Source organism: Dunckerocampus dactyliophorus, chromosome 18 (genome assembly GCF_027744805.1).
Source record: "Dunckerocampus dactyliophorus isolate RoL2022-P2 chromosome 18, RoL_Ddac_1.1, whole genome shotgun sequence".
Classification (NCBI taxonomy): domain Eukaryota; kingdom Metazoa; phylum Chordata; class Actinopteri; order Syngnathiformes; family Syngnathidae; genus Dunckerocampus; species Dunckerocampus dactyliophorus.
Window position 1 is genome coordinate 11,607,087 of NC_072836.1, and position 16,188 is coordinate 11,623,274.

Here is a 16,188-nt window from a genome sequence, read left to right on the forward strand (position 1 = left end):
TCCATAGTATTTGAAAGGGCTTGCTGTTTTACGATATTATGAGTGTAGTATACCCTTACCCTTACCTTCAATTCCTTTGAAATAATTGGAAAGCATAACATTTTTGCAACAAAATACAACGTTTTTTGTCGCCTGCCGGATATGTTGATCATTTTATGGCAGAGACATTTTTTTGGGACAGAATGCAGGACACAATGACTCATGTTGCTGGAAAATACTACAATGTATTGACTTGAGTATAAGGACGAAACTGAATATAAGACAACTCTTCTTTGTCAAGACACATTTTTGTATAAATCTTTTTCTCAAATCAAACACGTTTTATTATTTTTGGATTATCAGTAAAATAATCTAACTAATATTTCTTAGCTACGCAAGAGTTGTTTGACGACTGTGGTTCATTGATTACCATTATCATAAATGTAGCCCTTTATAAAATTATCCAACATATAGTGCATGATAGGAAGGTAATTATTGTGATAATGCATTAAAGGAGTTCATAATATTCAAATTGGTTAAAATATATACATCTCATATGTACTTTAATAAGTTAAGCTATTTACAGTTTAATAGTTGAATAAATAAAGTTTCATGGTCGTTTGCAATATCTGTTATTTGAAAGTGTTGTTGATGTGCAACATGTATTAGTTGTATTTCTAACTTGTTAGTAGCAGTCTGTCAATCATTTCATGTCTGTATTGTCATTGGGTCTCTGTAAATGTGACAGCCAATCCAAAGTGTTTGGGGGCGGAACTAAGAGAAAGTGCAGGTTAGACTGTGGGAGCGGGAAGCCAAGAGACGTTATCGTCGGGAGAGTGCACAACGAGACATTGTTAAGTAGTAACAATAAGTTTATCATCAAAGGTCGACTACCCGTGGTCCTGATATTAACTTCTTGTGAACTGCAAAAGGTGAATATATGCTGTAACTGCTTGTTGTAGCTGTAAAAGTATGGAAATGTAATGCCATTTAGCAATCGCTAGTTAGCCTAGCAATCACACATGTGATTAGGCATTGGTATCACAATTTAGCATTGTGATGTGTATCCAGCTAAAGCTAACGCTAATTCGACATGATGTAGTGTTTCATGGTAGCTCAATGGAGTTTATGTGCTTAAAGGAGATGATGCTTTCCCGGTGGATGGGCCCTGCTGTTTCTGCTGTTTCGGCTGTTCCTGCTGCTGTGCTGCTGTACTGTGTTCTTGCCCTGTTTGCTGTATTTCGGATATGATTCTGGGCTGTGCCTGCTGAGTGATGCTGCTCTGCCTTGCTTGCTGTTGGATGCTAAGTGTGCTAACATCAAAAAGAGCATCTGAAGACTGCATATCCACACGTTATCGTATCCCTAACCACTCATAAGGATTCGTGAGTAGCCCATGGACTTATTGTGCACGTGCTTTTATTTTGTGCTCTTCTTGAGTGAAGTGGCCATTTTGGTTTGTAGGCCTCACCGCACCCAAGCAAAGACACAGGCCTGCAAATGGTTGAAGTAAGTTTGAACTGGGTTTAAACAAGGAAACTAAATAGTGGTACTGTTTGGACACTTTGAGTTATTATTGTGCTTTATTTTTGCTCACTTTATTGTGACCAAGAGGTCATTTGAAAGACTCAGAACATACAAATTGATCTGGTATTTTATTTGGGAGAAACTTCATATGATAATGTGGACATCTTTTATTTAAATGTATTCTTTTCATCAGAAAGGGTCATTTTGAATTTTGGGTGTAAATATTGTAAATAAATTTATGTTCATCTGTTATATTTAAAATACAGTTGTGGAGGTCTTTATTACAATTGGACAGAAATATACATTGCAAATAATTGTGTACAAAACACACAAACTCAAGCCCAGTCTTATTGTATTAATCACTCCAGTATTTATAAATTAACTACATGAGACCTGGGTTACATCAAATTTGCACCATAACTCATCCTCTGTTATCTGCTAACAAACTTGGAGACACTTTTTTGTATGAGTGACAGGAAGAAAAGCTCTGACTCACTTGGGGAGAAGTGAATTGCTGCCACTTTCTGGTTTGCGTTTATAAATCTCTAGCCCAGGAGTCTCAAACTCAATGCCCACGGGCCCGCCGGGTAATATTTTGCGGCCCGCGACTAGACATGGAGGAGTAGTGTAAATGCTATGAAAAATATTTCTTTTTGATATGATTCTACTTTATAGCATTGATCTACTTGAGACATGAGATGTTGTGTTTTCTGAATGGGTTTAAAATAGCTTTACTGTTTTTCAGACACCAAAACTACAATCCTGTTTGCCCTTATGTTGCTAAAACATCCTCGTTCTTTTTGTACCATTGCTGCTTGTAGTCTGGTAAAATATGCTGCAAAAATTCCACCCCTTTTGTATCGCTTGTCTTCATTAGGGTCACGAGTAAGCTGGAGCCTATCCCAGCTGAATGCAGCAAAATACAAACTATGAAATGTATTTATTTTTTTGTTTCACCCTATCACTGTATCGAGATACAGTAGTACCTCGCATAACGTAAACCTCCTTTTACATAAATTCCACTGAAAGTAAAGAATTTATGTAAAGTTTTTGCATCGTATTACGTAAGAAATTCCATATAACGTAAAGCGTCAAGTCGGTGCAAGTTCAGACTAACAGAGTACACTTGGTGACGCCTTCTGACGCTTCACGCTCTCATTGGCTGATTATCGGGACACTGTCTACGCTCTCATCTTATTGGCTGATTATTGGGGCACCACCTACGCTCTCATCTCATTGGCTAATTATCGGGGCACCGCCTACGCTCTCATCCGTTGGCTGACTGAGTGCGTACGTGAGTTTGTGTGAGAGACAGGCTTCTCCCTTCAACCTCCTTTCCTCTTCGTAGTCCCCCTGAAACTAACTTGAACTAAGTTAAGTTACAAATTAAAATTTTGCACACAGCATTATCGTGTAGTGCGTGTGCGTTTGTCTGTGAGACCAGCTGACTCTTAGACTCTCTGAATCGCGTTTCGACTCAGGCTCGTCCTCCTCCTTCCTGCCTCCACTTGCGTGCTCCTGATCAAGACATCTCGTGAACGATAAGATTGTTTTTGTTTTTCAGTTTTATTCATTTACAGTAATCTTATTTATTACCTTATTTTATATTGGAATGTTACTCTACTATGTTTATGCTAATGTTTTCTTATATTTTCCCACCATATTTGGTGGACTTTGAATATTTTGAATGGCCAAAGGGGTGAGTTTGGGAAGATCTTGGAACGGATTAGCCTATTTTCATGTATTTTACGCTTTGTATAACATAAAAACCCTATAACATAAAGTTTCTCAGAACGGATTATTTACGTTGAAGGGGCGTCTACTGTATTATCATTATCGGGAGCCGTGCATCGCGTATTGTATCGTATTGTGGGGTACCCTGAGATTCCCAACCCCATTCCCAATACTTCATGCGGCCCAGCCACAACCCGACCCTATCTCCAGCGGCCCTCAGGTAAATTGAGTTTGAGACCCCTGCTCTAGCCCCTTAAATATAAGACACATTTCTCAGCTGTTTTTCAAAGAAAAAAGTCTGTCATATGTCATACGTTTTTGTATGATTTCCTACAAAATGTTTGCATCAAGCTGTAAATTGCTTGATGCAACCCTCCCATTTATCTGGGCTTGGGATCGCCACAGGACATGGGTGGCTGGGTATAGCAGCCTGGTGTAGCAGGCTGTGTGTACCTTTACACCTTCTTCTTCTGTTTTCAGTAGATCACTTGGTTCCATCTTGCCCTGTCCTTTGCATCTTCCTCTGTCAGCCCCACCACCTGCATGTCTTCTCTAACCACATCTAGAAACCTCCTCTTTGGTCGACCCCTTCTTCTTGGCAGCCCCATCTCCAACATCCTTCTACCAATAAAGTGACAATCCCTCCTTCTCTCATGGTCAAACCATCTCAGTCTGGTCTCTCTGGCCTTGTCTCCCAGATGACTAACTTGGATTGTTCTTCTAATATGCTTGTTTCTAGCGAAAATCTCAATGAAAATCATAATCAAACAACAGCATCTTCAGCCCTGCCACCTCCAGGTCTGCCTCCTGTCTGTCTGTTGGTCAGAGCTGCCATTCCAGACCATACATCAGGGCTGGTGTTACTACCATCCTGTAAATCTTTCCCTTCACGTTTACTGATCCTCTTTTGTCACAAAGGACTCCTGACACTCTTCTCCACCATCTCCACCCTGCCTGCACTTGCTTCTTCACCTCTTTGCTCTGTTGCTCTGATAGCCTTTCATTGACACAGATGTATTCTGTGTTGCTACATCCGACCTTCATTCCTCTGCTCTTCAGCTCATTCCTCCACCTCTCCAGGTTTTCCTCCACCTGCTCTCTGTTCTCAATGCAGATCACAATGTGGTCTGTGAATATATCCTTGTCCACGGAGCCTGCTGTCGGACTTCATCTGTCAATCTGTCCATCACCATAGCAAACAAGAAAAGGCTCAGCACCAAACCTTGATGCAGTCCAACCGCCACCTGGAACCTATCTGTGAAATGTACCGCACGCCTGACTGCTGCTCTGCTGCCTTCATACATGTCCTGTTCAAATTTAATACTTTTCTGTCACCTCAGATTTCCTCAAGATTCTCTCTCAGCACTCTATTGTATGCTTTTTCCAAATCCACAAAGACACAATGTAACGCCTTCTGTCCTTCTCTGTACTTCTCCAACAGAACCTTCAGTGCGTACAGTACACAACAAAAGTTTGGACACACCTTCTCATTCTATGTTTTTTCTTTATTTTCACGACTATTTACCTTGTAGATTCTCAAAACTATGAATGAACACCTGTGGAATGATGTACTTAACAAAAAAGTGTGAAATAACTGTAAGTATGTCTTATATTTTAGACATATTTTTATGACTGTTTTTGATAGCACTGCAAACCCGTGATGTTCTCTCAATGAGCTTCATGAGGTAGTCACTGGAAATGGTTTTCACTTCAGAGGTGTGCCTTGTCAGGGAATTTATTGCCTTATTAATGGGGTTGGGACCATGGGGTTGTATTGTGTGTGTCCAAACTTTTGGCCGGTACTGCACATTGCATCTGTGGTGCTCTTTCTTGGCATGAAACCATACTCCATCTTTTTATGATCTGTGATTGATGGGAGTAACACCACCTCATCTCCTCTATTGCCTTCACCAACATGGCCGTTGAGGTCTGCACCAGCTACCACTCTCTCACCTAGAAATACTCTACATCAGATCATTCATCCACCTCCAGAAATTCTCTTTCTCTTCTAAATCATAACCAAGTTATGGAGCATACTCTCTAACAATGTTCATCATTACCCCCCCCATTTCAAACTTCATCACCATAGCTCTCTCTGACACTCTCCTGACCTCCACGACACTGTTCACATACTCTTCACTCAGATCACACCTGCCCCATTTCTCTTCCCATCTACTCCATAGTCAAACAGCTATAACCTTGTAGCCTTGCTGCCTTTTAATCTGGTCTCTTGGACACACAGGATATAAATTTACTGTTCCTCTCCATCACATTGAGTCTCTCCCTACCTTTTCCTTTCATTGTGCTGACATTTAGAGTCCCTACTGTCACTGCCACGCTGCCGCCTTTCCTCATCCCTCTGTCTTTCTCACACGTTTTCCCCATCTCTGTCCTCACAGTAGCATAGTTTCCGTTGGCTCCCTGTTGGTTAACAGCCCCGTTGACGCTTGATGTTAACCTGATCATACCGATTTAGTATGGAATGCTTTGTCATGATTGGCATATTTTTTGGCAAAGTTTTGCGCCGGATGCACTCCTTGACACAATCCTCACCAATTATTTAGGCTTGGACCGGCACTGCAAAGTTCGCTGGAGTGTGACTTCTTCGTGGCTAGTTTTGTGTACTATTACATCGGCAGGGCGTTCGTGTCTATAAACACCATAAAAACTGTTCATCTTAAAAAATGGGCAGCATGTGCTCATACGTCAAACTGGAAACAAGAATGGCAGAAGTTGACAAAACAAATATATGCCAAAGAGAGAATTTTATATATGCTTTTGGATAAGACCTAGTTTTTTCAGTCACTCTTGCAGACTGTGTGTAAAAGAAGAATATTTTGACAACATTGTCTGTAAAGCAGTGTTTATTTATACTAGATTGTTTTCATCTTAACATACCTACGAGAGTGGTGTACGCCTTAGCTAATATTTATTAGCAGGTGTTCCAAAGGAGAAGCCACAAGTGATGTATTCCAAACAAACAGCACATTAACATTCCCCCTGTCAACCACATTATTCTGCCCCCAGTTATAAATTATTATCCTGTGCGCCATTTCATTACTCTGCAAATAACTCAGGGGCATGACAATATGCCAATTTGTCCCTCTGAGGTTGCAGTTTGACATTTAAGCTGAGCCTTTACCTTACATGGCCTTATATAATGAACACCACTGTATGTGTGAAATACATTGCTGGGGTAGGATTAAATGAACGCCGCTTCTTCCCACTGCTGTTTGGACATGTTGAATTGTGCAAGTGTGAACGTGATTTACTTCACTGTAACCGTGTTAAACATATTTGAAATAAACTAAACCAGCACGATTACTGTATGTCAAGATCATCTTCCCCCCCCCCCTCCATTTGTACATTTCCTCTTGACGAGTTTGTCATCTGTCACATCCAAACGGTCTCACGCAGACCATTTATTTTTTATTTTTTCAATGACAGCCGAAACTGTGACCTCGAAAGGAAAAACCCATCAGAGAAACTTTTTTTTTTCCTTACACAGATGAGAGATGAGACGCAAACAAGAATATGCAAATGTGTTCATCTGTTTCCCTCAGCGGGCAACAATTTTAATTGATTAATTGAAGTTGTTCGTCTGATTGGTTGCAGCTCAATAATCCAAGATGCTATTTGTCAAGCTGTTGAGTTTTAGGTGTCGCACTTTCCGTATTTTCTTCCCTGACTTAATGTCCTTATTTATTCAAGTTTGAAGTGCACACACACACACACACACACACACACACACACACACAGAACACACTTTCCTAAAGTAGACCACTTTCTTATCTGTTCTTACAATTATGTAGTAGGATGTTGTACTAAAAGTAATGCACTAATCATCAAACTACTGACATTTTTGGTTTACTATGGAACCTGTAAATTTGGAAAATTCAAATTTTGAAGGCAATTTTGGTGTAAAATATGTCTCTAAAAAAGTATTACAAATTAGGGATGTTTGATATTGGCTTTTTTGCCGGTAACCGATATGGCGATATCGTCCAACTCTCAATTTCCGATTCCGATATCTACCGATACCGAACATCACATACCTCCTGTTGTTGAATATATATATGTATATATATATATATATATATACTGCTCAAAAAAATTAAAGGAACACTTCGAAAACACATCAGATCTAAACTGGGGGAAAAATGATCTTGAATATCTTTCCCGATAATAAGTGGGTGATGTATTAGTAACAAAATGATGCCACATAATTTGATAGAAATGAAAATAGAGGGGGGAAATCAAAGACACCCCAAAAATGAAAGTGAAAAAATGATGCAGCAGACTGGTCCATTTTGCTAAAATGTCATTGTAGCAACTCAAAATGATTCTCAGTAGTTTGTGTGGCCCCCACGTGCTTGTACGCATGCCTGACAACGTCAGGGCATGCTCCTAATGAGACTATGGATGGTGTCCTGGGGGATCTCCTCCCAGATCTGGACCAGGGCATCAATGAGCTCCTGGACAGTCTGAGGAGCAACCTGGCGGTGCCGGACGAACCTAAACATAATGTCCCAGAGGTGTTCTATTGGGTTTAGGTCAGGTGAACGTGGGGGCCAGTCAATGGTATCAATTCCTTCATCCTCCAGGAACTACCTGCATACACTAGCCACATGAGGTCGGGCATTGTCGTGGACCAGGAGGAACCCAGGTCCCTCTGCACCAGCGTAGGTTCTGACAATGGGTCCAAGGAGTTTATCCCGATACCTAATAGCAGTCAGGGTGCCGTTATCTAACCTGTAGAGGTCTGTACGTCCTTCCAGGGATATGCCTCCCCAGACCATCACTGACCCACCACCAAACCGGTCATGCTGAATGATGTTGCAGGCAGCATAACGTTCTCCACGGCATCTCCAGACCCTTTCACGTCTGTCGCATGTGCTCAGGTTGAACTTGCTCTCATCAGTGAAGAGCACAGGGCACCAGTGGTGTAGTTGCCAATTCTGGTGGTCTATGGCAAATGCCAATCGAGCTCTACGGTGCTGGGCAGTGAGCACAGGGCCCACTACAGGACGTCGGGCCCTCAGGCCGCCCTCATGGAGCCTGTTTCTGATTGTTTGGTCAGAAACATTCACACCAGTGGCCTGCTGGAGGTCATTTTGTAGGGCTCTGGCAGTGCTCATCCTGTTCCTCCTTGCACAAAGAAGCAGATACCGATCTTGCTGAGGGTTGAAGGACCTTCTACAGCTCTGTCCAGCTCTCCTGGAGTAACGACCTGTCTCCTGGAATCTCCTCTATGCGTCCAGGTACCGCAGTGATGCCCTGGTCCAGATCTGGGAGGAGATCCCCCAGGACACTACGGACACCATCCGTAGTCTCATTAGGAGCATGCCCCGACGTTGTCAGGCATGCGTACAAGCACGTGGGGGCCACACAAACTACTGAGAATCATTTTGAGTTGCTACAATGACATTTTAGCAAAATGGACCAGTGTGCTGCATCATTTTTTCAGTTTCATTTTTGGGGTGTCTTTGATTTCCCCCCTCTATAGGGTGATCATTTTCATTTCTATCAAATTATGTGGCATCATTTTGTTACTAATACATCATCTACTGATTATCAGGAAAGATATTCAAGATCATTTTTTCCCAGTTTAGATCTGATGTGTTTTCGAAGTGTTCCTTTAATTTTTTTGAGCAGTGTATATATACACACACACACACACACACACACACACACACACACACACACACACACACACACATATAACCCCCAGGGGTGGGCCGATAGTATCGGATATCTCTATTAAAGATGGTTTGTAAAATAGAATGGATTGTGTTTGACTGTGCTTGCTGTTCATGAGTATTACTTCGTGTAATATACCCTTACATATACCCTTAATTTATTTTGATATATTGGAAAATCCTATTTTTTTCCACACAATACAACCTTTTGAGTTGTCCTCCATGTTTGTTGATGTCGCTATGGCAGGACCCACCATATTGAAGTTGTTTATAGGTTGCAGCTCAGTAATCCAACATGTCATTTGTCAGGTTGTTGAGTTTCGGTGTTACGCTTTTAGTATTTTTTTTCACGACTTAATACCTTTATTTATTGAAGTGTGAAGTGCAGGCGAGCCCCAATCCCTCAAAGATCAGTGAAAGATTTTTAATGAGCAGACAGACGTAACCTTGGTGAGTGTTCTCTGGCAGCCACTTGAGGAGCGAGGCAGCCTGCGAGGGTCCGTACGCCGGCCATGACGGACGCAGCGGCGCTAACCTTGAGCCAGACGCCTGCAGAGAGGCGGTTCGGTATTTAAGACGGCGAGGAAAGGCGTTGACTTAAGTGGGTTAACTTCCGCTGCCCATGGACGCAGGCCATCAAAGTCAACTCATTAACAAGCGAAACAACCTTGAAAGCTGCAAACAACAGAACAGTGGTCCCGGCGACACTCAACCGTCCACACCGCTGTCGCCTCTGTGTTTTACAGTTTGGAGTTTGACAGCAATTTTTGCATAAAATATGCTGCAAAAGTCACACAAAATGCAAGACTTCAGCACATTGAGCATATGTGAAACAATGCGAAATACAGATCAAATGTCGAATGAAATGGATAAATAAACATTCAACATCATATTTACCTTTATCATAGACTCTTGTTGGGAGTGATGGTAATGACTGCCGATCGAGGTGGGGACCAGAGAGGCACACGGACACCACCTTTGTGTTTTGCTACGACTTCTATCTTGAATGCAATAGTGTTTCTCATCTTCCTTATCAAAGTGCTGGCGCTTACAACTTTCTTTGGCCCTGTGGTGGGTTATTTTGCAGCCATACTCAACAAACAAAGCAGAGAAGCGTGGTGTGACTGTGTTAGCAAAGAACTACATGGTCAACTGGTGATGATGTCATGGAGGCGCGGCAGAGCTGGGAGACAATGACTTCCGTTTGGGAGTTGAAAGCACGTTTTGTAATAAAGACAAGTTAGAATACGATTGGGCTCACGCAGTGTATTATTAACACTACAAGACTGAGTCACCAATGCGTGGGATTCTTTGTTTGGGCAACGATACGCGAGCAAATGCACCTGGTCCTGGACAGACGTCTGTGTGAATGTTATGCAGTAGTGGTGTTTCTGTTGTTTTGTGTAATCTCTTGTTGTGGTTGTGATTTTTCTTTTTTGTGCTGCAGAACTGAACAGAACAGAACAGAACTGCAAACCAGTTTTTCACTGACTCAGTGTAGTCATTGTATAAAAAAACTGAAACACATTTTGGTAGTAATTTTCGCTGAAAACCGACTCCTACGAAAACCAGGGTGTACGAAAACCGAGGGCCCTCTGTATACTGTAGTACAACTTGACGTTTACAGATTTTTAAATATTTAATCAGGATGTATTTGGGTCAGTACGGTAGTGCAGTGTTACACAGTTTGTATGATTTCCTATGACATTGTTCCACCCAAGTATATAGCATCAAAACCGTATGTCTTAGCTGCCAGCTGTTGTTTCGTGATTCATTGAGCACCAGCATCTTAGAATTAGCGTCATAGCTCCTCTTCTCTTGTTTGCTGACTGACTCAAACTTTTGAGACATTTTTTAACAGCAAGTCTCCCCACCACCGCCGCCTCCTCTTCAAGTGACTGTGCTTTATTTGTTTTGCGCTGTCTTTATGAACCGTTCCTCAGCAGCGTCAATGAGGTTGGGAGCACTTTGCTGAAAATTAGCAAGGCATTTGAGACAGATAAAAGCGCTACATGTTGCCCTTGAAAAGTTTATGCAAAGTGATGCACTTCGCAGGATGCCAGTGGAGAGCCACTTGATGGAATGACCTAATTTAGATGTTATTTGTTCACCCTGACACAGAGAGTGTGTGAACATAATGCGGCTTGATGCTTTTGACTTTCACTGAAGCAGCAAATGGGAGATGCACCTCTCTGCTTAAGATTTAAGGCAAGGCCGTTGTTTGTTCTAAGACGAGCATGGCAAGCACCGCTACCGGCAGGTCAAGGGCCACTCTGACATTATTGAATAATAAATACATTGAAATGTGTTTCTGCGGGTGGCTGATCCCTGTTGTTTGGTCTCCCTGTCAGACAGGCAAGCAGCTGCAACCTTGTATTCCCTGTAATGGCCTGTATATATGCAGGGTTTCATATTTCAATCACAGCCGCCGCACATGAAATTGCCGGTTTAAAGATGAAGTCGAAATTGGAAAGTGCGAAAATGTCCAATTGAAAACCATTGAAATGCCATTTTTTTGATCCCACATTTATCTTAACTTAAACTACTACGATCATTCATGGTAGGATTTCATTTTGGACCGCTGGCGTTCAATTTTTCACTTATTATTCCTCAGGTCAATTTATATGGAACATTTAAGCAAAGTTATTGGCACGGCTTCGCAAAAAGACATTGCAGAGATGCAACAAAACATTTATAATGCAGCATGTCAAGCAAAGGAGCGAAGGGGATCACCTGTCTCTTCTCTCCTCGTCCCATTCTCATTCAGGCTCTGGACTCTCTTTCTTGAAATGTTCAGTCAAAGTCTGAATTGCTAAACTTCTAGACAGGTCATGTTGCAAGGGTCAGATTGATACAGTTTGACTAAAAGGCAGGTGTGTTGTTTTGAGATAGTTGGAAACTAGGACTACACGTGGATTGATATTATTAAAACACATAAAAACATATCCATTTTCTATACCACTAGTCTTGATTGGAGTCACGGGTGAGCTGGAGCATATATGAAAACATATTATGGATGAAATTTGCAGAAGACTTAAGAATTAGACTTAAATGATCCTAAAATGTCTAAACAAAACCTGACACATTTCTTCGTCACGACAAAAAATGTGGGAGCTAGTATGCCTTCCTTCTTTTCTGAGCTATAAATGTTGTTATAATGTTGTATTCTCGTGTTAAACGATGCCAACGCGTCAGATAATGAGGTTTGCGCATTTGGAAGTGAGCCCTGAAAGCAATTTTGGACGGCTCTGCACGCTGTGTTTTAGGTTTTTTTTACACCGAGTTCCATCGACATCAATGCAACTCGGACGTCCTTATATGCTCATGTGAAGAGTCAGAAGAGCAAGCTGTAAGTAACAATTCATCAGTGTCATAACTGTGTTTATTTTGTGTAAGTAATCGTACAAAAGGGGTTAGGCAGCTGTCCGGAAGTCCTCGGGAGCGCTTGGGAGTGTGACCAATCACAGTGGAGTGGGCTCAATGGGGGGCGTACCTGGAGGAGGGCCGGGGGTGGAGTAAATTAGGCAGGAAACCCAAGGAGACACTGCAGGAAGAGGTGCAGAGTCTGTAAGATTTAGAAAAAATTGTGTGTGGGTTATTGTGTGTAGCTGCTCTACAGGAGTTTACAAGTCAATACAAGGGCCCGAAAATGAGTATAACAGGTCCCATTTAAGCCACGAGTCTTTTCCGTGGCCTCTGCACTAATGATTTCCCCGCAAAGGTCGCACTGGGGACGTGAGGTTTTGAGGAAGTATTTCATAATAGGCCCCTAATCAATGATTCATCAGTGCAAATATTAATGAGTCATAAATGATGTATTTGACTCTGATGAGGTAGATCTACAATCGCATCGTTAAATGTCACCGGGCTGTTCATTCATGGTAATAAGGTATTTGTAATAATTAATGCTTCGTGTTCTCGGACTGTAAAATCTGTATCGAAAATTACATGCCGGTGCACATTCATTTGTTTTTGGTAATTGTGCCGCCGGACCGACTGATTTCCAACGTCCATTCCTGGCTGTCACTTCTCCGCCTCGCCCCTCTGCTACATTAACTGAATATTCATTACGCGGCTAATAGCGGCGTCTTTGAAGAGGAATGATCATATTTAATTTTCTCGCCTGAGAGTGAGCAAAGTCAGCAGCAGAGTGCCAAAGAAAAGAGATGGGGCTTCGGGGGAAGATAAAGGGGGCAAGGGAAGTCGATCAAGCAGTGGAGGCAGCAGCGACAGAGGGGGTTTCTTGACAGTTTGAGTCAAAGGGTGAGGAGTGTAGAGGGGTTAGTTTTGGATGAGTCTCTAGATTACAATATGATTATATATCAATCTGTCTGCCTGATAGCGCTGAATGACCCTGCACCTGTGTCGCCTCCATCGCTCAGTGCCACCAGACTGTGTTGACATACAAATTAATGCTCAGGTCAATTTAAATGGAACATTTTAAGTTCGTGCCAAGACACGTCCTACCAAAACCCCCAGAAAACATTTGAAATCCAGATTGTAAGGTAAAGGACAGTCTCATCCCTTCCTGCCCTGTTTTAATGCAGGTTGCTGTATGTTTAGCAGCCAAGTCTATTGTTTTGAGGCTAGGCAGAACCTGTTAACATGAAAACACACTCATTTAAAGTGGGAAACAATATGTCAACAGTAATCACTCGCCACTTCGCACCTCGAATTTTGTGGTTTCACTCTCACGGATTTTCCAAAATATATGAATGAATAAATGTTGCTGTTTCATGGTTGAATACAGCCTATTATGAGTCAAAAAATAAATATGCACATTTAAGCACGTTGTACATCTAAATTAAAGGGATACTACTGATTTTTTTGACATGAAGTTGTATGACACCCCCATCAGCAGTGTAGTCCATCTTAGCCCGCACTTGGTCCCGTAGACCCAATTCTGTTCGGATTTCGGTGATGAGAAACGTAGATCCAGTTAGTTATTGGGGTTACTTAAGTAAAGAGTTTGGCTTCTCAAAACAATATGCGAAAGAGTAAGACATTTGCGTGACAAAAATGCCTCCTTGAAAAAAATCTTGACAAATTGCTCGGCTTTACTTTCTCTGAAATCGTATGAATGTGTGCTGTTTGGCCGTCCATTGCTGCGTGTGATGAAGATGCACCCGCCGCCAACGTCACAGCCATCGTGTTACGTACAGTATGTGTTCCGCAGCGGATGAAGATGTGAGGGTTGCATCCAACAGGTTTTCTATGCTCTAACCACGGAAATGTTATCGAGGAAAAGGCTTCTTGAGACGTCATCTGTACTTCTGTGTAGAAGGTGTCGGACGTTTCACTCCTCATCCGAAGAGCTTCGTCAGCGAACTAATAAGTGCTGGTAGCTTAGGCCTAAAATACAGTAAGAGTGGGCGGAATTGGTGTGCCAACAACCTCCTCCTATTGGTTCCTTACACTAAGCCTGGGCGGAGTAGTGGTATAATCCTATCCTGCTATTAACACCTCCGATAAAAGGGAAGTGTCGCTCCCTGAATTGGGTATGAACGACTCTGATACTGGCTCGTTAGCATCTATTGTTGGACAACTCCTGTACGACTGAGAGCCTACACAGACGCACGGAAATGTTACTTTTATTTGTAAATAAGGAATCCTACTTTTTCGAAATATACTTAAATATACTAAAATATATCACAGTCAGGCGTGGAACTCATTAACAGTGATAAACAAGTGATTACTGTATAGTGATTTTGCATCAGTTTTTGGGAAGCTGACATTTTTTGGTAGTAAAGATAGTTGGTAAGGATATTAAAAGGAGGATAAGGGTTAAGGGTTTAAACCCTAGGTTCCTAAAGTGGGGTACATGTACCCACAGGAGTACATCAATTGCCATAGAGGGTACGTGAATAAAAATTAAAAACAATTACCACCTAACTCTCACAATTACATGTGTGCCTGAACATCTCACGGTACAAGGAGAATGGAGCAGAAAGGAGAAAGAGCATGAAGTTGTTGATTGCTCTGTTTGCATCATAAATATAAATAAGTTTGACGATTATTTTGTGCATTAAGAGTGTTTAATCTTAAAGATTTCATTCATATGGGTGTTCCAAATTCCTGCACGGTGCAGCCGTGAAAACCTGTTACTGTGAGTGAGGAGGCTGTATCATTGGTTGTATGTATTTTTGTACTTCGGATACTGCTTTATCATGATTGTTAAATTTTCCCCTTCAATTTGGTATTAAATTAATATACAGACTCGTGAGTCGACAAAAAAAGTGAAGCTTTAAATACAACCCTTTCAAATGGAAGAATGCCAACATCAGACTGGGATAAAAGATATGTAGAATGATTACTTATCTAGTTATCAGTGCTCGTGTGAAACTATCAAAATGGGACTATGCAAAATACAAGGAAGTACTGTCAAATTCAGGTCAAATGTCTGAAGGGGTGTGCGACTGTGAAAAGTGTGGCAACACTGGTTTATCATAGAAGATGATAGAGTTTCAAAATGTCTTTACCCTGGCTGTTTTTAAGGACAAAAATCTGTTTACATGTAGTGTTTGTTTCCACTAGTTCAGTAGTCGTTGCTCTGAAAGGGTTTAAGAACCATCATTCTCAGGTGGAGGCTGTGTTGTGTTCAAGACACAATGCTTTCCCCTTCAATCTTGGCAAGAAAGGATTTAGTGGCAAAAAAGAAAATCATCAACTGGTGACCGGGGCCGTAAGTCTTCGCACCAGTAGCCGCAGTCTCTTGGCTGCGCTTATCGCTTTATCGATTAGCATCACGCAGCAGTAATTTGCTGGGACTTGTGGAGGGGGTATGTGGCGAGCATGATTAAAGATCCGCCGAGTAACACGCGGTGGCTCCAGTTTAGCACCGGCTTGAAGAACATGCATCGACATACGTGCACAAAGCAGGACGTGGCGTGTGTTCCGGCTGTCGTAGACATCAATGACCTTAAATCTCCTGTGCTAACCTTTTAAAGCTCTGGGATGCTTATGGCTGGATGGATAATTGATTGTATTTGCTATAATGGGATTAAGAGGCAGCGGTTGGCATTGAGTTGGACACCGGGGCAGCTGTGGACTTGGAAGACCTAACTGTAAGCATTGCGGCCATGGATGGTGTTGAAGGTGTGTGGGAAAAAGACACTTTTATCAAAGAAGAAGATAAAAACAGGGTAGGTAGATAGCTGCAGGTCTATTGCTCAGTCCATCCCTAATTAGACGAAACGAGGGAGCGGATGGTATCCCCAAGTGAAAAGCTTGTTAGCGTAAGAGATGCTAT

General features: G+C 42.0%; 1 protein-coding gene across 6 annotated transcripts in view; it reads left to right on the plus strand.

Annotated features, from left to right (window-relative positions):
- The window catches only part of sdk2a (sidekick cell adhesion molecule 2a), a 184,290-nt gene that overhangs the window by 32,606 nt on the left and 135,496 nt on the right, over nt 1–16,188 (plus strand). For 2 of the 6 annotated variants that reach the window (XM_054760734.1, XM_054760735.1), the window contains exon 1: nt 531–911. The exons of the other annotated variants lie outside the window; for them this stretch is intronic. The gene's annotated coding sequence lies outside the window, so the exon portion shown is untranslated. Of the gene's footprint in view, nt 1–530; nt 912–16,188 lie in introns of those variants that run through there. 6 annotated transcript variants of the gene reach the window in all.